The following is a 9,135-nucleotide window of genomic DNA, read 5'->3' as shown; positions in this document are numbered from 1 at the left end:
GGCCAGCTGAAGCTTCCAGGCTGATGGCCATCCTGTCTGTCTCCTGAAGGACTTGGTGGGCCAGCAAAGTCTTGGAAGTGTCTTGTTGTGTTTTAATTAGGCACCAAAGTTTAAGATGAAGAGATTACCCAATGAATTTGGGTTATTTTCCTTCAGGGCTGCAGTCACTCAGCTGAGCCATCTGACCTGTGGCACTCAGCCCCTGGGGGAACCCCTATGGGCTTTTGAAATTGAGATTTCTGTTTTAAATAAATGCATAGTTAGTAGTGGAACTTGGGGCAGTGGTAAGCAAGGCAGAGGAAGTACTTTGGAGTCAGGAACCCTGAGATTTCACAGAACAATAAATTCTAAAGGAAAAAGGCTGGCCCTGCCCTAGGAAATGTCACTTTGGGCTTGGCCCTCAGTTTCCCCATTTGTACAATGGGTCAGTCAGACAGCTGGTCCCAACATTTTAGACATTTTAGTGAACATAGCATGAACTTTGTCTGTGATGGTTTCTTGCTTTTGTCCTTCCTTACTCAGAGGGTTCATTGCTCTGGCTGGTGGTCTAGGCCCCATCATCTCAGAGTCTCTGGGGATCAGTCAGGCCTGGAATCCTGCCTCTCTCCCTTCAGCACCCTTCCCTCCCTCCATGCAGCAGTCTGACACCCTCCTCCTCAGCAACCTGGCCCCTGCAGCCCCTGCCTGGGTGACTAGACATCTCCCATTTCTCAGGCACCCCCACATCCTTCAGGTACTCACAGAGGGGACACTTGTCTTCCGTGGGAAAGCTTTTCATACTGCAGCTCTTTCTTGACACTGGCCAGGAGCCAAGCGTGGGAGTGCTGGCCACGTCTCTCCCTGGGAGAAGTGCCCTGTCTTCCTCCTTCCAAGCTCCCACAGCCCTGCGCCCTGTGTGGCCTTGTTCTTTGGGCTCAGCCACCCTGGCTACTTCTCACAACTCGTCAGCCCCTGCTGCCCTCCCCAAAGAAGCCTCCTCTAGTTCCACTGGAATTACCCACACCTTCTAGGCTTCTCCACTCATTTGCCTCATCCACCGTGCTATGGATTGAACTGTGTCCCCCCAGAATGTGTATCAAGTAGGCTAGGCCATGATTCCCAGTGTTGTGTGGTTGTCCTCCATTTTGTGATCTGATATAATTTTCCTATGTGTTATAAATCCCTGGTGGCACAGTGGTTAAGAGCTACAGGGAGCTACAGCTGCTAACCAAAGGTCGGCAGTTTGAATTTACTAGCCGCTGCTTGGAAATTCTATGGAGCAGTTCTCCTCTGTCCTATAGGGTCGCTATGAGTCAGAACTGACTCGGAGGCAATGGGGTATTTTTTTTTTGGATGATGTTAATAAGGCAGGATTAGAGGCAGTTATGTTAATGAGGCAAGACACAGTCTACAGGATTAGGTTGTATCTTTAGTCACTCTTTTAGATATAAAAGAGAGAATTGAGTAGGGAGAAAAGGGACCTCGTTACCACTAAGCAAGAAGAGCCAGGAGCAGAACACATTCTTTTGGACCTGGGGTCCCTGTGCTGAGAAGCTCCTAGACCCAGGGGAAGATTGATCATAAGGGCCTCCCCCCAAAGCCAACAGAGAGACAAAGACTTCCCCTGGAGCCAGCACCCTGAATTCAGACTTCTAGCCTCCTAAACTGAGAGAGAATAAGTTTCTGTTTGCCCAAACTATCCACTTGAGGTATTTCTGTTACAAGCAACACCAAACTAAGACACACCATTTCACAATCACAGCCCTGTGTTGGGCCTTCGGGGATTCAAGAATCAACTTGAGCCATCCTCCCTTCAATAAGCTCACAGGAGGAAACCCGCAAACACGGAGAGAGGGTGAGTGCCAGGACTGCTAGACAACCAACTCAGATGTAGGAGATCAGGGAGTGCTTCCTGGAAGAGGTAGTATCTAAGGCGAGGCCTGGAGGGTGAGTTAGTTAGGCAAACACGCAAGTGGGGAAGAGGGTTACAGGAGGAGGGAACAGCATGTGAAGGCCCTGAGGAGAGAGAGAACATGGCGCATTCAGGCCACAGAAAGAAGATACAGATGAGGCTGGACGTGGATGAGACCTGAGCCCTGAGGCTGAGAGTGGGTTTAGGAGCTTAGAAATACTACGTTGCTGTTGGCTGCCATTGAGTCAGCCCCTGACTCATGGTGACCCATGCAAAATAGGATCAGACCGTTACGGGTTTTCATTGGCTGACCCCATTTATAGGAAATGCCCAGAACAGACGAATCTATAAAAACAGAAGGTATGCTATTGGTTGCTCAGGGCTCAGAGGAGAGGGAGAACAGGAGTGACTGCTATTAGTAGAAGGTTTCTTTTGGGGATGATGAAAATATTCTAAAATTAAATTGTGGCGACGGTTGCACAATTCCGTGAATATACCAAAAACTATTAAACGGTACACTTTAAACGGTTGAAGTGTATGGTATATTTCAATAAAGATATTTTAAAAATAATCTACTGAAAAAGGAGAGGGGGAAGCATTGGGTGAGATAGTGTTGAGAACCCTGCCCTCTGGTGCCCAGTTTCGACATAGCCTCAGAGCGATTAGGCGACCGGCACTTGTTATTCTGGAGCTCATCGCAAGAGGGCAGGAGAACACAACACTTGCTGCATTAACCCCTGGGAAACCCCTGCTTTGAATCTCTCCAGTTTGGTCCCCTGAAGCCTCACGCCCATCCAGGTGCCCAGGGATTGGAATAGGAGGTTAGAAAGGGTCAGCACTGAGCAGGAGTCCCCTTAATAGAGCTGCTCACAGTAATGATGCCTGAAGTTGCCTCCATTAGCGAGCTAAGCTGTGTTTTCTCTGGCTTCCATGGAACCCAGAGCAAATTTATGGCAGCAAGTGTACTACTGGCTCCTTAACCCAGAGGGGCTGAGAAGGATGCAGAGTTAGGCAGCTTGTTGTTAGGTGAGGTTCTGACTCATAGGGACTCAATGTACAACAGAACGAAGCACTGCCTGGTCCTGTGCCATCCTCACAGTCACTATGCTTGAGCCCATCGTTGCAGCCACTGTGTCAATCCATCTCGTTGAGGGTCTTCCTCTTTTTCACAGACCCCCTACTTTACCAAGCATGATGTCCTTCTCTAGGGACTGATCCCTGCTGATAACATGTCCAAAGCGCTGTAGACAAAGTCTTGCCATCCTTGCTTCCAGGGAGCATCCTGGCTGTACTCCTTCCAAGACAGATTTGTTTGTTCTTTCGGCAGTATTCTTCACCAACACCATAATTCAAAGGCCTCAATTCTTTTTTCCTTATTCATTGTTCAGCTTTCACAGGCAATTGAAAACACCACCATGGCTTGGATCAGGCGCACCTTAGTCTAGTGACCTAGAAATGTATCAAATGCCAACTCAGGCCACCACTGCGCTTGGCTGTGGAAAACTTGATATATCCATAAAACTTTTAGTCCCTAGTAAGTGCTTAATGGAGTCCTTGGGTGGCGCAATGGTTAATGTGCTCAGCTATTCACCAAAAGTATAGAGGTTCAGTCTACCCAGAGGCAGCTTGGAAGACAGGCCTGGTGATCTACTTCCAAAAAATCAACCACTGAAAAACAGCTTATACTCTGACACACATGGGGTCACCATGAGTCACAGTCCACTCGAGGTGACTGGTTTGTTTGTTTTTTTGTAACTGCGTCACCAGGAACTCACTGAATCAAGAGCTCTGAGCCTGGGGTGAGTTAGCTGTCAGTGAGGTGTGAAGAATTCTACAGCCCTTTCCATTCTACACTCTGCCCTGAGAGTTGTCCTGTATCGATCACCTACAGTGATGGGTAACTCAGCACTTTCACACAGCCTGTTCTGTCACTAGGCTATTCTGATGTCACTAAGAGTGCCCTTCCACTGAGCTGAAATCTGCATCTTCTCCGTGTTGATATCACTTCTGTGCCCTGGGAAGCCTGCACTGCTTTCTCACAACAATCCTTAGCTAAGTCAGGGACCAAGTCTCCCCTCCACATTAAACACCTCCTATTTTTGCTTCTCGCTCCTTACCTGACCTGTTGGGTCAAGTGGTCCCCCCGTCACTCTTCCCTGGACATGCTCCTGTTCGTTAATGTCTCTCTCCAGGGGTGGCATCCAGAACTGGCCGACTTTCCTGGTGTGGCCTGAGATGGGGGCCGGAGAGTATCTACCACCTCCTTTGTTCTGCACACCATGCTCCTGTTAACGCAGCCAGAGAACCCATTTGCTGACTTCGATCAGAGTTGATACCAGCTCAAGTCCTTAAATCTTGTATTCTCATATTCTCAGTTAAGGCACATTGACCCTGTCCTGTAGTTCCAGGTTGATTTTATGGAGATGTTGGACCTACTATGCTCATTCTGCGAGGCCTGGGCTAGCTTTCTGGTGAGGACACAGTCAGCCTGGTTACGAGGGCTGACCACTTACCTGTGTAAACTTGTACAAATCATTGACCCTTTCTGGGGCAGCCAAACAGCCACCAAGCCAGGTGGACCTAGGTTAGACTCTGCTGTGCCTCCCACTTGCCGTGTGACTTTGGACAAGTGACTTCGGACAAGTGACTTCACCATCCTGAGCCGCAGTTTCCCCATCTGTAAAACAGATAATGATAGCAGTCACCCATTCACGTCAGGACTGAGTGAAACAGTGATGGGAGTCTGCACACAAAAGCAGAGGGAACTTGGTTCTGGCTCTTCCCAGGCCGAGTGGTCTCGAGTGTCCTTGGGCAAGTTGTGTCACCTCTCTGAGACAGATGATGGATAAAGACCACCCATTCATTCAACCAACACTTTTTGGGAGCCCATTGTTACCGACCCTGAGCACTGGGCAGATGCCAATAGCAGGGTGGGGTCCCTAAGGCCCAAGTTTTCCTGTCTACCAATGAGTATGGACACAGACTTGTGAACATAGTCATGCCACTGTGGCCTGAGGGACCTGGGAGGGCTCAGAAACCAAATCCTGAGAATTCAGTCCTGGACCCTTTGCCCCGTTCTCTGTCAGGACCAGGATCTGCTGTCGTCGCACAGTCTGGGGATTGGGGTGGGCACGGCCGGCCTGGGGAGGTAAGGAGGGTGGCACACAGGCCCCTCACCCCTGGCCGTGCCTGGCTTGGGAGAAAATCAGTCAGTAGGCTTCAGCTTTTTTTGTCATTTGCTTCTTTTTCTTAAATGTGACCACAGGCAACAAAAATGTGCTACTGGTTGTGGCTTGGCCCTTCCTCCCCCCAGCCTCCCCGTTCCATGTCCCATTTGCAGAGTTCCTTACATTTTTTCAAAGCAGCAACCCTGTGAGTTAGTTTGGGCCAAACTCATTGCTGTTGAGTCAATTCCGACTCATAGCAACCCTATAGGACAGAATAGAACTGCCCCATAGGGTTTCCAAGGAGTGCCTGGTGGATTCGAATGGCAGACCTTTCGTTTAGCAGCTGTAGCTCTTCACCATTAGCCACCAGGGTTTCCAGTTTGGGCCAGGCAGGGTGAAAAGGAATAGCATCGATTCCATGTTCATTGTTGGAAAGAAGGAAAGAGACAGCACCCCTACTCCAGCTTCTCAGAAGAACCACTGAGAATATTTTGGAAAGTATCTTTCTCGGCTTTCTTTCCCTCGTGTAGGTGTCATTTTCTAAAGTGACACGCATTTTACACAATTGGGATTATATTGTGTACACTGTTTAATAACATTGCCTTCACAATCCATGCAATTCCCATTTAGAGACAGGGAAACCGAGGCTGAGAGTGGCTGGTGGTTGTCAGGAAGAGTCAGAGGCAGAGTGAGATCTGGAATGCTGCTCCTCTCCGGGACCACTGGTCTGAGGGCTGCAAGGGTTGCCCTCGCAGCAGCTCCAGGGTCCCGCTGGAGCCAGGAGAGCAGAGCTGGGCTGCCATCCCCAAGGTGTCCTGGCTTCAAGCATCAAGGACCCAGAGGCTTGGCCCAGTCACAGGGGCTTTTGCCTGCAGACCTTTGTCAGCAGCCACCTGCTGAGTGACTGAGAGCCAGCCCCACAAGGATCGCCTCCTGGGCCCCCCTGGGACTCCTGCCTTCTCTTAGCTTCTCTCATAGAACTGAGGCTTCTGACTTATGGCAGCCTCATGTGTGTTGGAGTAGAACTGTACGTGGTAGGGTTTTCAATGGCTGTGATCATTCAGAAATAGATTGCTAAGCCTGTCTACTGAGGTACCTCTGGATGGATTTGAACTGCCAACCTTTTGATTAGTAGCCAAGTGCTTAACCGTTTGCAAAAGTGTTCTTAATTTTTTTCTTTAATATTGAAAGATGGGGGAAAAAGTTAAAAATCAGCCCAAATTCCACCACTCTACAAATTATATGCAGTAAGAAGTGAAAATTTCCATCCTTGCCCATCAAATCCCAACCTCACCCTCCTAACTCCCTACCCCTACCACATTCTAATTTCTATAATCTGTTTGCGGTATAATCTTCCCAAACTTTCCCCAACTTTATGTAGATATATCTTTATTTATAAGTTATACATACTACATAGCAGACTACATTTTTCCTTTTTTAAAAAATAGGCTTATGTTCATATTGATCTTTTTTTTTTTCCTTTCAGTAATACATCATGGACATTTTTTTCAGGCCAGAATTTATAAATCTACTTTACCCTTTTAAATGGCTACATAGAATTCCATTGCAGGGATGTAGCGCCATTTATTTACTCAGGTCTCTACTGGTGAATAAGTAGCTTATTTTCAGGTTTTTTTTATTTATTATTATTATAATGTTGCAACAAACGTTTACATCTGTGACTATAACTACATGTTTGCCGCAGTCTCTAACTGATACGTTGATGTTACTCTAACTGATACGTTGATGTTACATTTCTATGGGCTCACCTCCTAGGCCTGAAATGGCTAATTCAGAGGCTATGTGGATTTTAAATTTCAATGCCTGCTTTCAAATCGTTGAGCAGGTTGTACCAATTTACACTCCCACCCACGGAGTATGAGACTGCCTCTGTCCTCACACACTCTTCAGCACCAAGCATAATCAGTCCTCAACATTTTCGCTCCCCTTTCTCCTTCACGAAGGAGCCCTGGTGGCACAGTGTTTAAGTGCTCAGCTGCTAACCAAAAGTTCCGGTGGTTTGAACCCACCAGCCACTCTGCAGGAGAAAGATGTGGCAGTCTGCTTCCATACAGATTACAGCCTTGGAAACCTCACTCTGTCCCATCAGGTCGCTCTGAGTCAGGATGGACTCAACAGCAGCGAGTTTTTGTTTTTGGGTTCTCCTTCACAAAGCCTGAGACCGCTGTGGTGGAAGCATGTTGCCCCCACAGGCTGGGGTAGGAACTGAGAGGGACAGGTGTGATAGGCTGGATAATGGCCTCCCAAAGATGTCCATGTCCTAATCCCCAGATCCTGGGACTACGTTACCTGGTAAAAGGGACTTCACAGGTGTGATTAAGGTTAAAAACCTTGAGATGGGAGATTATCCTGGATACTCCAGCTAGGCCCAATTTAATCACAGGAGTCCTTAAAATCCAAGGATCTTTCCCAGCTGTGTTCAGAGGGAGATGTGACTAGGAAAGAATAGTTAAGAGAGATACGGTGTTGCTGGCTTTGAAGGCGGAGGAAGGGGCCATGTGCCAAGGAATGTGGGCGGCCTCTGGAAGGTGAAAAAGGTAAGGAAATGGATTCTCCCCTAGAGCTTCTGGAAGGAACTCAGCCCTGCTGACACCTGGATTTTAGCCCAGTGAGACCGGGGCCGGACTGTACAATAATACATTTTGTTGTTTTAAGGCACTCGGTTTGTAATCATTTGTTACATCAGCATAGAAGACAAACGCAGCAGGCAAAGTGCCACAGGCTGGTGTCTCAGGACCCCCAAGGCTCAGCGGCCTCTTCGCTCCAGTTCCCTCTCCCTGGGGAGAACCCTTTAACCCCTCTGGTCTCCTCACCACACCCAGAACACACCAGGCTCTTCCTGCTTCTGTGCTGGCTCTCCGACCTCGAGGCTGCTTCCTTCCGGTGACCTGAGTGTTTTGCCTGTTCACAGGCCAGCCACAGGGAGCTGGTCTGAACTGACACAGTTCGATCCGGCTCACTGTTTCTTCTCTTTTGTCTGAGGAATGGAGAAGAGAGAATGATGTGACGCAACCTCTGCTCTCGCGAGGCCTGAATCCACAGAGAACACGTGGTCACTAGGTTTGGGACACTTCTCCAGGCCAGCACGGGGCAGGCACTTTTGGGATCCCAGTCTTGCCCCTTCAGACAGAGCTTTTACTCCAGTAAGCCAGCACTGTAAGCCTTTGTCATGCCCCCTTGGCCTCTCTAACTGCAGCCACAGCAGTGGTGGACAGTCTTATGCGTGCTGGTGGCATCTCACCCACCAGCAGGTTGCTGCATGTGGCTCTCCACTTTACTGCTCTAGGACTTTCTCCAAAGCAGTGGAGGCTTGCTCCACCCCTGACTAGGTGCAGCTAATGGGTGAGGAAGCTAATGGCTCTAAGGCAATCCTCAACCAATGGGGACACAGTCAGGGGATGAACACTCCAATCACCTGCCCCTTGATGGGCCGTTCTGGGATGCCTCTGTAAGAGACAAGCCCCGGTTGCCCAGAGCACTCCCTTGTGGCTAGAAGTAGTCCTGTGACCTGGTTCTGGCCAGTGAGGGATAAGCAGACACCTGCTAAGGAATCCTGGAATTCTGGTTACAAATAACCTCACCTGCCACTTTCCCCCACCTCCCCATGCCTGGACTCAGTTGGAATTTGTAGAATCCTGCACTCACCAACTGTCAAATGCACATTCTTTCCCAGTGCACAGGGAATGCTGATCAAGATAAACCATATGTAGGGCCATAAAACAAGTCTCGATACATTAAAAAGGATTCAAATAATACCAGGTACGTTCTCTGATACAATGGACTCCAACCCCTGACTCCCCGAGCCAGTGCTGCTGTGACTTTCAGCTTGCATTTATCCCCTGAGCACAGTATGAACTGGGGTGCATCCCTAGGGGAAAAGCTGGAGAGACATGGATCCCAGCTTTCAAGAGTCAAATACACTTCCCTTCTCTCCTGCTCTCCAGTGTCTTCAAACAGTTGGCCTTTATATTTCATCCAGAGTTATAATTGCTATTGGCAGATGTGATTTTGCCATTCCTGGAAGCCAGACATCACCCTTAGCCTTTGGACGCTCAT

At 48.7% G+C, this 9,135-nt stretch overlaps 1 long non-coding RNA gene across 1 annotated transcript; it reads right to left on the bottom strand.

Annotated features, from left to right (window-relative positions):
• Positions 1 to 1,151: 1,151 nt before the first annotated feature.
• On the bottom strand, positions 1,152 to 8,139 carry LOC126059863 (uncharacterized). Its single transcript, XR_007513502.1, has 4 exons — positions 7,909 to 8,139; positions 4,405 to 4,568; positions 4,009 to 4,176; positions 1,152 to 3,340 (listed from the first exon to the last, which is right to left on the bottom strand). It is a non-coding gene; the product is annotated as an uncharacterized LOC126059863 (long non-coding RNA).
• Positions 8,140 to 9,135: the final 996 nt, after the last annotated feature.

The sequence above is a fragment of the Elephas maximus genome, chromosome 16 (assembly GCF_024166365.1).
Source record: "Elephas maximus indicus isolate mEleMax1 chromosome 16, mEleMax1 primary haplotype, whole genome shotgun sequence".
NCBI lineage: Eukaryota > Metazoa > Chordata > Mammalia > Proboscidea > Elephantidae > Elephas > Elephas maximus.
Note: the sequence above shows the minus strand (reverse complement) of the source record. Positions and strands in the feature narration are given on the sequence as shown.